Here is a 13444-nt window from a genome sequence, read left to right as displayed (position 1 = left end):
GGCTCACAACCCAATTCATCTTTTATTTTGAAAAAAAGGCCATCGCTGTTTGTGCCCAACCATATGCAACTCAATCTCAACTCTGCTCCAGTAGTAATAATCCTACGGAACAGCCAGGCCAGGTCCTCCCCAAGCTGCAACGCATGAACCCAAGATCGGTTTCAGATTGAAAAACAAACAAGTTTATTTAGACAATTGTCCATAAAACATTTCTAAAAAGTACATATTAATTTAAACCTTTAAATGAACCCCCCTCCTCACTACCCCATCCCCATTACATTTCATTTTTTTAAATTCTGTTTAACAGATCATAGGAACCGCGCAATCCCAACTGCCACATCTAAATATCGCATCTCATACAGTAACTCCACCTCCTTGTTCCTATGAAGAGCATCATATTTAAAAAACAGAGGTCTTGAAAACATGTTCCGATTTGCAAGATAAAAAGCGCAGTCCATAAGAATATGCGTAATAGTGCATTTGGCTTTCAGAGGGCAGGGACAAAGACCACTATTATTTTGCACCCCATACCGGTTTGCCCTTGTTCTGGAAAGCCACATCCAGGAGTTTAGAAAATCACAGGTACAGTTCATTGAGCCCTAGCCACATACTGACCTATAATAGACCCAGCTAAATAGGCCTAAGCTACATTAAATCTTAAAGAACATTTCTGATTCAGTAAAAGGACCTTCTCGATCTGATGTTGACACAGTAGGCAGCAGCAATTGAGAGCCCTGTCCGCTCATCCAGCTCAGAGCTGTAGCCACTAGATGGCTGGAGTTTGCAAGGGCCTCCGCGCCATGTGTCCAAGCTCCTGGAGCTTTAATGGGATTATTGGCATGATCTGGAGTTTTAATATAGAACTGCTGTTGCCACCAAAGCAGCCCATAGGTGCTAAAGATTGAAACTCATCACCCCACATAAAACGCTGAGCAATTCATTAAATGTTTACAAATCGGTGACCTTTCAAACATTTTAATCCAATGATGAGGGAGCTTGAGAGCTGACCAACCTGGATTGAAAAATGCACAGATGCCTATTGTTTGTTCAATTGTATGTTAGGCAGTTGCTTGCTGGAAACAGTGCATAGGTTTCTATTTTGGGCATGCAGTCCAAACTACTTCATAATGAACAACATTATGGCTGGCCCAATGCACCAGACTGATATTTGATTGGTTCATAAATCTGCAGCCAATGGAGTGTAGGGGATACATGTTCTAGTTTCCGCATGCATTAGGTTTCTGCGGATGCTTAATATTCTGTAGGAGGTATCGAGGAGTAGCAAAAAAAGTTGTTTTTGCACAGGCAAACTGAGAAAGGACCTAAACCATCGTTGCTTGGGTTCAGATTGTTTCTCTGCAAACCAATTACCAGAATTACTTCCTCAGACCGAAAAAAAAAACATTCTACTTTGTGCTACTTCACCACTCTGAGTGACACTATGAAGCTCACACATTCAGTGCCATTTCTACATCATTGTAGGAAATATTAATCCTCTAGAGGAGCCAAATATGTTCCACCTACACCAAAGACTCTAAACTCTGACTCTCTCTTGTGTATCTCCATGTCTGTATCTATCTCTGTGTGAATCCAATGAAAGTAGAGGGGGGTCTCACTTACCCAAAGGAACCGGGCACCGTGTAGACTATCATGTCAAATTAGGAATTCCCATAAGGCTTATATATCAAGACTCAACCACATCCTGCACCTTTATTTCAATCTCACATCATACTTCTCATTCACCCCCGATAACAATAAGGTTCAACACCACACCTATATAATATTATAAAAATCATTATTCTCTTTTATTATCTTATTCATATATCCAATCTCATCTAATAACCAATAATTAAATTAAAAAGTCAAATAATGCAATGCACATGCATCTCTATAGGCAATTGCGATTCCTTAATTGCGATTATTAAGGAATCACAATTAAGGAATCGCAATTGCTTATGCATGTAGGAAGCGCTAAAAGATTTTCGATTCCTACATATTCCTTAATTGCAACTCCAAAATTGTGAGTCACAATTAAGGAATGGCTTTCCATTCATTCCAATGGGCCTAGAGGTCTAGAGGCCCATAGGAACGAATAGGAATTGCATGCGCAATTTGTGAGTACCCAATAGGTACTCGCAAATTGTGCAAGCAATTTCAAGGGTGCCAAAATGACACCGTGCTGCACCCCTGAAATATACATTTTATCACATGTTGCGCGCACACATGCCCCAAAGGTATGTGTGTGTGTGTAACATGGAACTTTGAAAATGCACATTAGTGCATTTTCAAAGTTTTCGCAAATTGCCATCAACATAAAATTTACGATAATTTGCAATATTGCTAATGCATTGCATTTAAGGAATCACAATTTGCGATTTCTTAAATGTAATCACAATTTACGTAATCGCAAATTTAGCAATTACTTAAATTGCGATTTTTGCATTTCGGATGATGCGTCCCAAATGCAAAAGTAACGGTCGCAAAGGGGCAGATTCACAAAGTTTGCGATTAGTATTTTCGTCGATGCATGTGGCCCTTAAACATTAAAATCCCATTATTATAAATTCGTTTCTAGAGGAACAGAGTACAAAATATCACATTACATAAACATAGACAGAGGAAATACAATAGAGCATCACATGTGTCACCAATCTTTCTAAATCACTGTCTATATTACAGTGTATCATGAACCATTATTATCTACTGTATTCTTCAGTGTCTTCCAGATTTAGCTATGCATCGACATGTTTCGGTGGATACCCCTTGTTCAAGGCCACCTTCTTCAGGATAACAAGTTTTTTCCCAAAGTCTAAGTAAAAATTGATTCACCTCTAAAAAGAAATATAAAAACAAAAAAGTGTATAAAAAACTATTATGTTCCTCTATTTACAAAGCTAAGGTTTCTTTTCACCAAACAAACATTTACATCTTCCATGTTTAAAATTTTGTCTTTTTTTATATATATACATTTCTACATTTCTTCTATTTCATCCTAATTTTCCACTCTTCTTTGATTGTGATGTGCACCTTAGTGTATTGGGGTTTCCACAGTCATGTCTACAATCATTAATTCCTAATATTTTTACTCATATGCACTTTTCTGCTCATACATTCCATCCTACAAAAGGTATGTATATTGATCATAAAATTATATAAAACATTCGGGGACCCAATCAAACCCAAACTGTCTCCCATCGGTTATAATACCTCATATCTTAGCTCAAATATATTTCTTTCAAAGGAGTTATCAGATAATAATCTTGAAGCACTTACATTTTCATCTTAAAGATACATGTGTGGTCTGGTCAGGTGATTTTATATTCGTGTGTCGTCCTAAACGAAAGATGGGCCCAGCGGGATGCCAAGAATAGAGGGAGATTTGGGCAAGTTCATTTGTATACTCTTAATTTATCACCAACAGATCCCCCTCTTCCTTTCCCATACCTTTCAAATATCCGCAATGTAGGAACAGAGCAGATTCTTCCTGCACACTGGAATCTAATTAAATTATGTTTTGTTTGTTCGGTTCTTGGGTTTTTCTTAATCTTATCTGGAGGCAAGGCTCTTTCTTTTATCAATTTTAAAACCTTAAGAGATCAGAGGGAGGGATTATATTTAATCCTTTATTAGTGTAACAAATAATGTAAATGTATGTTATAATTCCTCCTAATTTTCCAAGACTATAGTTCTATTGTGTTCAAACCTTGTATTTCACAAACATAGCAATTGTCTTCATTTTCTCATTCGTATCTGTTTTATACTTAACTAACATAGAGAGGATGTTTTATCTATATCTATACTACTATTATAAAGAGAAAACACGCACATTTGAGCCAGGTAAACTCGGGAACCACAGCGCCAATCCACACACCCGATACATTGTAGAAATTGTCAGGGTGTGCAGAAGGACATAGGCTATAAAATTTTTTTAAAAACGTACATTTAAAAATATAACTTTTTTTAAAAAGTAGTGCCCTGAAAGTAGCGCCGGCCACGACGCTGCTCTGGCCGCGATGTAGCGCTGGCCGCGACGTGCGTGATGACGACGAGGAGGAGCGGCGGACATGGAGCTGCAGTGAAGTGAGGAGCGGAGCGGCAGCTCAGGTAAAGTAAAGCTTGAAATCAGGGCGGGAGGGAGTCGGGCGGGAGGGGAGTGGGTGTGCACAGAGGGACAGGCGGGAGGAGTGGGGGTGGGAGGGAGTCGGGACGGGAGGGGGTCAGGCGGGAGCGGGTGTGCTGCCCCCAGCCCCTTTCAGCCCCAGGCAACGCTGAGGCGGGCTGCTAGTTACTAATAGTTCTCTTCTCTATATGAATCCACCAGCGTGTGGGCTTGCTGAGCTCAAGCATGTTCTGCAGCTCAGTCAGTATAAGAATATTAACTTGTTGCAACGTTGGTGAGACGTGCAAAGAAGGTATATGAAAGGATAAACAAACCTAGATTGAACACGGTGAACAACAAAACAGTGACACCAGCAGTATACCATGTCCCACTGCAGGGATGCACAGACGTAGCTCTCCCTCCCAAGAGAGCATGCAAACGTTGCATAACTTGGCATCTGTTGTAAGAATTTTACCAACCAAGTAAAGGCCATATTCCGCTTGCCTAAAGATTAAATGTAACATTGTTATACGGCCCACTTCTACAACAATGAGAACGAACAACTAAGTGACCCCTGTCAGTCAACTAATAAAAGGGTATTAGTACTCTTGCCCCATATATGGTATTAAAATCTACATCCCTTTGGCGGGCTGTCACTTGACACCCTGGTAGGAGGGCTACCTGGCCTGACTTGAGCCACTATGATGGTCATGGACCAGGGGTACTCTTGTTTACAGAAGTGGATTTAGATGCTTGTGCAAACCCTTCTATAATACAGATAGCGTAGCCCTGTGCAAATGAGGGTAACACTTTGCCTCTGCCTCTGCGCCGTATTATGGAAGTGGGCACTGAGTCAAACAGCCCATCAGGAGGTGCACTGAGAGTGCGCCACAAAAACAGCCTGAGACAGCCATATGGAGTGGACAACGGGGGTGCCATGGACTTCACAGACAACTGCCTGTAGGTGGGTGCAATCACTCACTGCATCCCCCCGCAGGGGGATCTCTGTTTCCCTCGAAAATGCATGTCAGGTGTTACCTGCGCAGTGAAAGCAGAATGGCTGCTTCAAACAGTCAGTCCATCTTTCATTAATTTGCTACCTCTTGGGCAGCAAGGGTAAAAGCCGCCTTGGGTGTAGTGCAACATTAGTAATATGATGTACTGTCCCTGTGTGCTTCTACCACACTCAATGTGTATCTGCTGGAGCTATAGTTGTTGAATTGAACTCTAGTACAACTCCTAAATGAACAGAGGAAGCTTCACAACATTTGATTCAACAAGAACAGTGAACATGCTCACAAGAGTATCTTAGCAAACCTGTAACTAAAAGAAAAGACTGGAAGATTGTGTGGTTATATTCTGCAGAGCACACATAGTTCACACAGAAACACACTTTCTAAAAATATAATCTCATGTCCATTTTTCCACTTTCTTTTCTATTTTATAACCTATTATAAATGTCTGGCAGACTATTTTATCACCTAAAACAAGCATTTGTGGAGAAAGCAGAGGGACATTGGATATTTTACCAGCATCAGTTCTGGAGATATGCAACTTAAATCAGGTGTCAGCATCTAAACACTAACCACATACATAGGCAGATGAAACAGTATCATCCCGACCACACAGTGCTCTGGTTCCAGGCACTTGTTAGTGAGATCGATTCAGTTTCAGTCTAAAATGCAAAAAGGAGGACATTTATGATTAGCACAGATCACTTCATTGTAGGTCTCCATGTCCCTCCTGGGCAAAATGCAACATTTTTGGTGTTTAGAAAAGTTATGTGTGGTTGCTCACCGATGTCATTTTCATTAGTCATTGACCATTAGTCAGGAATGGAGCCCACACCTGCTGGTAGGTGTCCAGTTTATCAGCCAGTGTGTAAATGAGCTTCATATAGGAGACAGTCTTAAACATTTCGGTCAACCATTCTGTGTCCTTGGTTGTGTGTAGGGAATGGTAGTGCTGCAAGATACATAGTTTGGCGGGGGCCAGGTCAGTGGCAAGAAAACAGCACTCATGATGTGTCATTGGGAGATGCTTTTTTGTGTCATGTAGGAACACCACTTGATGGTGTAAAGGGGAGGTGCAGGATTCTTCATAGCGTGTCTGTCACTGCTGTCCACAGACCTACAGACTGTAGTGTGAGCACCTCACACTACAGTACTCCTGCTATTTATACTACACAACTCCCTAAAGAAAACACAATCCCACTCCCTAATGGGACCCGCCCACCGCAACTTCACGAGCGAACCCCGCCAACAATGGCCCCTAAATCCACTAGCTCCTGCACAGATCTCAGAAACTCAAATTCTTTTCATGACCATATGCACCCTCCTTCCAGATTTACAGAAGGAGACAACTTGCCCTATACATTGAGCAAGAAACAGCACTTTACGAACCCAACCTACACCACACAAAGCGAATCCCCCCAGGTCGCCCCCACCCTCTCCCATGATCCCGCGACTACACGACTAGCGTCACTAGAAAACCAGATAGACCTGATCTCCCGGGGTCTGTCCAAAATCCTCTCCAACCTAGATAAGGCCCACAACCCACACCAATCCCCACACACATCCCCCTTGGGCTCCCTTCCACTCCCATCTCCAACAGCCACAAGAGCCCTTCTGGACTCTCAGAATCCCTCGAAAGTCTGCCTCAGAGACCCCCAAGACTGGGCATGGAAACCTGGCCACAAATAGCCTCAAAAATAGCAATCCTTCCCGCTAGGGCTCAGAAACACTCATACTCTGGTCCCAAACCCCAGACCTCAAGACCCACTAGAACAAAAGCAGCCATGTCTGATATTGAAGCAGCTGATTTAGCCTCTTCGTATGACCCACCCCCGTTGACTCCCCTAGGCAAAAATCCAAGTGATCACGGGTCTCCGAAACAACCTTCCCTGCACCAAGCCCCCAAGACCACCCGTCCTCACTGCCCTACCTAGGGCGCCCATACAAAAGATTCCCAACCACAAGGAGCTTTTCACCAATTGCTTGCTCATCAACTGCAGGTCGGCTTCGTTACATGCAACTGAACTAGCAGAACAAATTAGGTCCTGAGAAAAAAGGTTAAGAAGCGATTATTTAATAAACGCTGGGGAGCAAGAGCTGTATGTACAGGTAGGAAAGAGTTTGAAGAGTTTAAAGTACATCAGGTAATTCGTCTAGCGCGTTCGTCGCTATGACTGCTTTTTGTAAATATTGGCGCCTAGAATTTAATGCCGGCGTTTGGGCGTAGCAGCGAAGGGGGTCCGAGTTCCTCACCGAGAACTGCTCGTGAGCAGTTCGCGCTAGACGAATTACATGTACTTTAAACTCTTCAAACTCTTTCCAGAAAAGCGACCTTCAATTCAGTTGCAGTGTCCTAACCATCCTTGCCTGATAATGCATTGGCAAGTTTCAGGAAGCTCATCAGTCCTGATGATGATCTAAAGCTATATAGATCGAAACGCCGTCGACCTACCCAAGGATTTCCACTCATTCTATTGTATATAACTGTTGTTTTTTAACCTTGTTGTTGTTGTGTGACAGTCCGTTCACTTTGTTCACCTATGTCACGTCCTGCACCGTACTATTCACTTGAGCACCTGAAATACAGTATAATTATTTATGTATATCTATAAAAAAGAAAGAGTAAAATGAAATTCCTACCTGTACATACAGCTCTTGCTCCCCAGCGTTTATTAAATAATCGCTTCTTAACCTTTTTTCTCAGGACCTAATTAGGCCTAATCTGAACCATTGTTCCTTAAATATATATCACTCTACCCCAGGTTCTACTTTGTGGGGTTTCCCTTGTTTATAAAAAAAACACTGAACTAGCAGAGACCATCCTCTCACACAACATTGACATTGCGTTCATCACAGAGACCTGGCTCAATGAGCTAGCCTCACCATGCTTAGACATGCTTGTACCCCCCGGTTTTTCCATCATTAACAAAGACAGAAAAGACCAAAGATGGGGTGGGGTAGCTATCATCCATAAAGACAACATGGTCATCAGGGAAATAGATTCATTCAAATACAACACATTTGAATGTCTCTCAACCAACATTAAGACCAAGGATAATGAAACTTTACTTTGCCATCTTCTCTATCACCATCCAGGTAACACCTCCGCATTCGGGGAACACTTATCTGACCTGATAGCTCATGGTGCACTCGGAAATGCCAATCATCTAATCCTTGGCGACCTTAACTTGCAATGGAATGAGCCCAACAACCCGCTAATCCAATCGCTATTTAGTTTCCTAAGTGACAACAATTTAGTCCAGCACTGCACAGAGGAGACGCACTACAAAGGAGCCATCTTGGATGCCATCATCGCTCAAAGAAACACAATCACAATCAATCACATACTTCCAGTTGACTGGTCAGATCACCACATGATCCTATTTCATATTAATCAACTAACGCTCCTTGAAACCCCTATACAAGACCCTCCTAAGCGATTGAGAAATTTCTCCCTGATTCAGTGGGAATCCTTGAAGAACGGATAAGCTCACTTCTCCCTGACACCATCGACCACCTCTCCATAAACGATCTCACTGAATGTTACAACGCTAAGCTATTGTCCGTGCTCGAACAACTAGCTCCCATAAAGCTGAAAAAGAGCCGAGCCATTCCATCCAGATCCTGGTTCAACTCTGACCTCAACTCTGAAAGGAGAGATCTAAGAGCCAAAGAAAGAAAGTAGAGAAATAACCTTTCCTCCATCCTCTGCGATCAACTCAAATCAGCCCGCAGGAAGTACAACAATCAAATAAAAACAAGAAATCCAGCTTTTTCCGTTCAGCGCTGGACAGCGCCAAGAACAGACCCAACGAGCTATACAGCATCATCAGACAACAAACCTCCAAACCTGTGTCCTCCTATATACTGGCTTCCAAAGAACTATGTGATAACTTCACCAACTTCTTCAATAATAAGATCACAAAAATTGAACTCTCTCTGGGCATCAACAACACGCACCTCTCAAAGTGCATCGTGGCTGAACCGAATGATCTTTCTCCTGGTTCCTCCTTCAATTCCTGGCTAAGTTTCTGCCCCATTCAGAAATCTGAGATAGTCAGGCTAATCGCCACCTCCAATCCCTCATCGCATGTCCTAGATCCCATTCCTCCTCTACTGACAAAAAAACTGAAACACCCTTTCGCTCCACTCTGGAGCTCAATCAGAAACAGCTCCTTGAAAAACTGAATCGTCCCAGACTGTCTTAAAATGGGCCAAGTCACACCCCTACTGAAAAAACCCATCCTAGATGTTATGGATCTGAACAACTTTAGACCTGTGTCAAACCTCCCTCTTCTTTCTAAAACTCAAGAAAGATGCATACTACTTCAACTAACCCAACACCTGGACAACATCAACCTCCTGGATCCCCACCAGTCTGGCTTCAGAAAAGGCTGTAGCAGAGAAACCACGATCCTCAACATCATTGACGATATCCACGGTTCACTAGACTCTGACAAGTGCTGCCTCCTCATTCTCCTCGACTTCTCGGCAGCGTTTGACACTGTAGACCATAAACTCCTCATAATGGCCCTCCAAGAAAGAGCTGGTCTTGGCGAGATAGTCCTCAAATGGTTCTCCCCCTTTCTACACAATCGCACACAAAAAATAAAAATAAAAAGCTTCACTTCGATCTCCAACAAGTCAATAAAGGCGTCCCTCAAGCTCAGTGCTTTCACCGCAGCTCTTCAACATCTACATGGAACCGCTCTCCAAATTACGTAGGAAAGCCAACATCCGCTTCCATCTCTACGCTGATGATACCCAGATCTACCTGGAAACTACCTCTCTCAAAGATATTCAAAGACTCAATGATGTACTAAGAGATATCCAAGACTGGCTGACACACAACCACCTTAAACTAAACCCCGAAAAGACGGAGATACTCCTCATCTCAAATAAAGAAGAAAACCCCCAAATTGCAGAATGGCTAAAAGCCATCGATGTGCTCAATGGAAATCTCACACTAGCAGACTCTGTCAAATCGCTAGGGATCACCCTAGACCCAAAACTGAACATGACAAGACATATTAAGAATTCGGCCAAGAGTGCTTTCCTTAACCTCAGACTACTAAACAAAATAAAACCCTTCATTCTGCCTAGTGACCTCAAACAGGCCACCCAATCTCTGGTACTGTCACGACTAGACTATGGGAACGCAGTCCTCTCTGGAGTTCCCAAAGTCCATTTGGCGCCCATCAAAACTACGCTACATGCGGCTGCCAGAATGATCACCGGCATCAAGAAATTCGAACATATCTCAACTGCTCTCAGGGATCTTAAGTGGCTGCCAGTTGAAATGCGGATCAGCTTCAGAACAGCCTGCCTCACCCGCAAAGCCCTTCACACCGGCAAACCTGAATACCTGGCGAAAAAAACTCAAAAAAGCCGGTCAGACCAGGAACCTAAGAAGCTCAAATTCCCTCCTACTCATCCCTCCAAAGCAAGAAAAAACAGAACTGCAGTTAGATCCTTCACCGGAAGCGCTCATAAAATCTGGAACTCCATTCCCCCTCACATCAGAACCATTTCCTCCTTGGTTGAATTCAAAAGCCAACTTAAAACCTTGATCCTCAACCGCTCCCCAGAGATTGGATAGCTCGAGGCAACTAGTGACATTGAGCTCTACTCCAACTCTAACACTATGATGAAACCTGAGGACAGTTCTGTCCTGCGCGACAATGTGTTGATCTGATGCTCTTTTGTATATGGTGATTATCTGATATGTATCTGGTGATTATCTGCTAATATCTGCTGTGAAGCGCTCCGATACCTTAGGGTCAGGCCAGTGCTACAGAAAACTTCTTAAATAAAAAAAATAAAATAAATAAAAAAATGATGCAGAAGGCCTCGATGTTCCAATTGTGAGGAGGCCCAGTACCAATCCTGCACCATCTTGAAAAGACAGAATTTCATCCCGTACTGCCTCACATTATGGTCCAAGTTTTCGAGGACCTCCGTCCAATCCTCATTATCGATGGGTAGATTTGCTTCCCATATAGTTCACTGGCATAGCAATCGGGCACTGAGTGCCTATGCCATATCAGAAAGATTATACAGACCCAACATCACTTGCAATAGCGGCTTATAGTTGAGAATTAGAACATTGGGGAGGGCGCTATACGCCATGGTGTTGTGCCCAAACTGCTAAAAAGACAGTGGCCGATTCCTCCCTGAAGCCGAAAAGGCTTGGAGGGATTTGTGGTCGAGGGTCTGAAAGAGAGTTTCAATGCCCACTTGCCACCATAGAGGCTAGTCAGGCATAGCACCCATGGTACGGAGGTGAGCTCCCTCATGCAGGTAAGGAGAGTGTGGAAGTGTTTAAAAGTCTGAGCCATAGCTCAGATCATATTAATTGGCAGAGCATAGCTTAAGTGCCCCATACGTGTAAAGCAGTTATAGACCGTGCAAGCTTTGAAAGATTTTTCTAATTCAGAGGACCCAGAGGGGGGAGATTATTTATCTCTTATTGCATAACGACATGTTGTGCGAGATGGAGTGCTAGGGAGTAGTAGTCAACCAATGGATTTCCCAGGCCACCATTTTTTTCTGCGAGTGATCAACTTGGAGATCGCCAGCCATGGTCTGGCAATCGCAAGCCGTGGTCAAGACTTCGATAGTCTTATCAATGGGTCAGAGCAGTGTGATCAGCAGCAGTAACAGTAGCATGCCCAAGATGTAGGTGAATCTTGGGAGGCTAACCAACTTGATGGCCTGCACCTGGCCCCAGAGTAGGAAAATAAGATTTGTCCACTTGGCAAAGTCCGCTCGTGTCTGTGTCAGGAGGTGTTCTAGATTGTCCTTCGTCATGCGGTCCAAGCCTCTGTTGATATAGACACCCAAGTATTTGTGGCGGGATGATGTCCAGTAAAATCAATAGCACTGAATGGCAGCCACTGTCGTGGACAGGGAGAGGGATAGTGCTTTGCTTTTGTCCCGGTTTTTCTTGTATCCCAGAATCAGTGCAAACTTGTCAATGAGAGTCAAGAGGGCCTGCAGGGATCAAGGAAGGATTTTGAGTGTCAGTAAGATATCATTAGTGTAAAGGAGAAAGGAGGCGGGCCCCCAGGGTGGGGGTAGCCACAATATCCGAGAATTGATGGATGGTTGTGGCCAATGGTTTCAGTGCTATTAAAAAGAGCAGCAACGAGAGCAGGCACCCCTCCAGTGTACCACGATGCATTGGGAAGGGGAAAGATAAGAAGCCCCTGCAATTTACCTGTGTCGAGGGGGTGTCGAATAACAATCAAACTCGTGTTATGCAATTCTCTCCAAGGCCAAACTTGCGGATGGATCGCAAAGAGGTATCCCCATTTTATGCAGTTGAACGCCTTTTGGGCATTGAGAGAAAGGGCTAGCACTTTGTCTAGCATGTCTTTAGCCAGCTGGATGACATGAGTCAGGGTTCAAGGATAGTTGGGAGAAATTCAACCTGAGACTAAGCCAACCAGCGTGAGGTGTATGAGCAAATGGATGACTGCCTTAAGTCGGGCTGCCAAGACGCTGGCTAAGATCTTGACATCCCTATTCAGGAGTGATATGGGTCGGAAGTTGTCGCAGGACAGCAGGTCTTTACCTAGCTGAAGGAGCACTTTTAACAAGGGCCTTGTTAGAAATCGGTCGTAAGATGCCTGTCTGGTCCACCTCTTTGTATGCTGCCTGGAGAGATTGTGCCATGTCTGGTAATGGCCATTTGTAAAATTGTGCGGGAAAGTCATCTTTCCTGGTAGTCCTGCTATATGGTGTGGCGGAGATGGCACGTGCAATGTTCTCTTTGGTGATCAGTTGCAAGAGTAACTTCCACCCATCATCATTAGGCTGGGGGAGATGGACTATACAGAGAAAGCTGTTAATGCTGGCCTTGTCAGTGATAGTTTCTGGAGTGCCAAGGTGCCTATAATACTCTATGAAAGTATCCGCTATTTCTTGGGGTGTGTGATGAGATGGTCCTTTTGGTCTTTAATAGCCAGGATAGTGGAGCCTGCCTCACGTTTTGAAGCTGGGCTGCAAGTAATCTGATGTCCTTCTCACTGTTAGTAAAAATGCTATCTGAGTTTATTGCGGTACAAAAGGGGGTGGTGATGGACGGAGCATCTGAATCAATCAAACACTCACACCCAGTCAAAATATCTGGGTTTAATCCATCACTGTTCTTTAGCCCACTCTGCCACCCCAGTTCAGACATGGCTATATGCAAATCAGTCCGACCCTGTGCCTCATGGGAACAGTCCAGCCCGAACTGCCAAGCCACGTCTTCCCTGGACCGGAATCAAGCTTCCGACGACCGGTTTCTGGCATTCCAGCCGTCTTCAGCCCGGCTTGCTGGAATCCG

Source organism: Lissotriton vulgaris, chromosome 10 (genome assembly GCF_964263255.1).
Source record: "Lissotriton vulgaris chromosome 10, aLisVul1.2, whole genome shotgun sequence".
In the NCBI taxonomy this organism is placed as follows: domain Eukaryota; kingdom Metazoa; phylum Chordata; class Amphibia; order Caudata; family Salamandridae; genus Lissotriton; species Lissotriton vulgaris.
The sequence above is the reverse complement of the archived record's forward strand: the minus strand, read 5'-3'. Positions refer to the sequence as shown.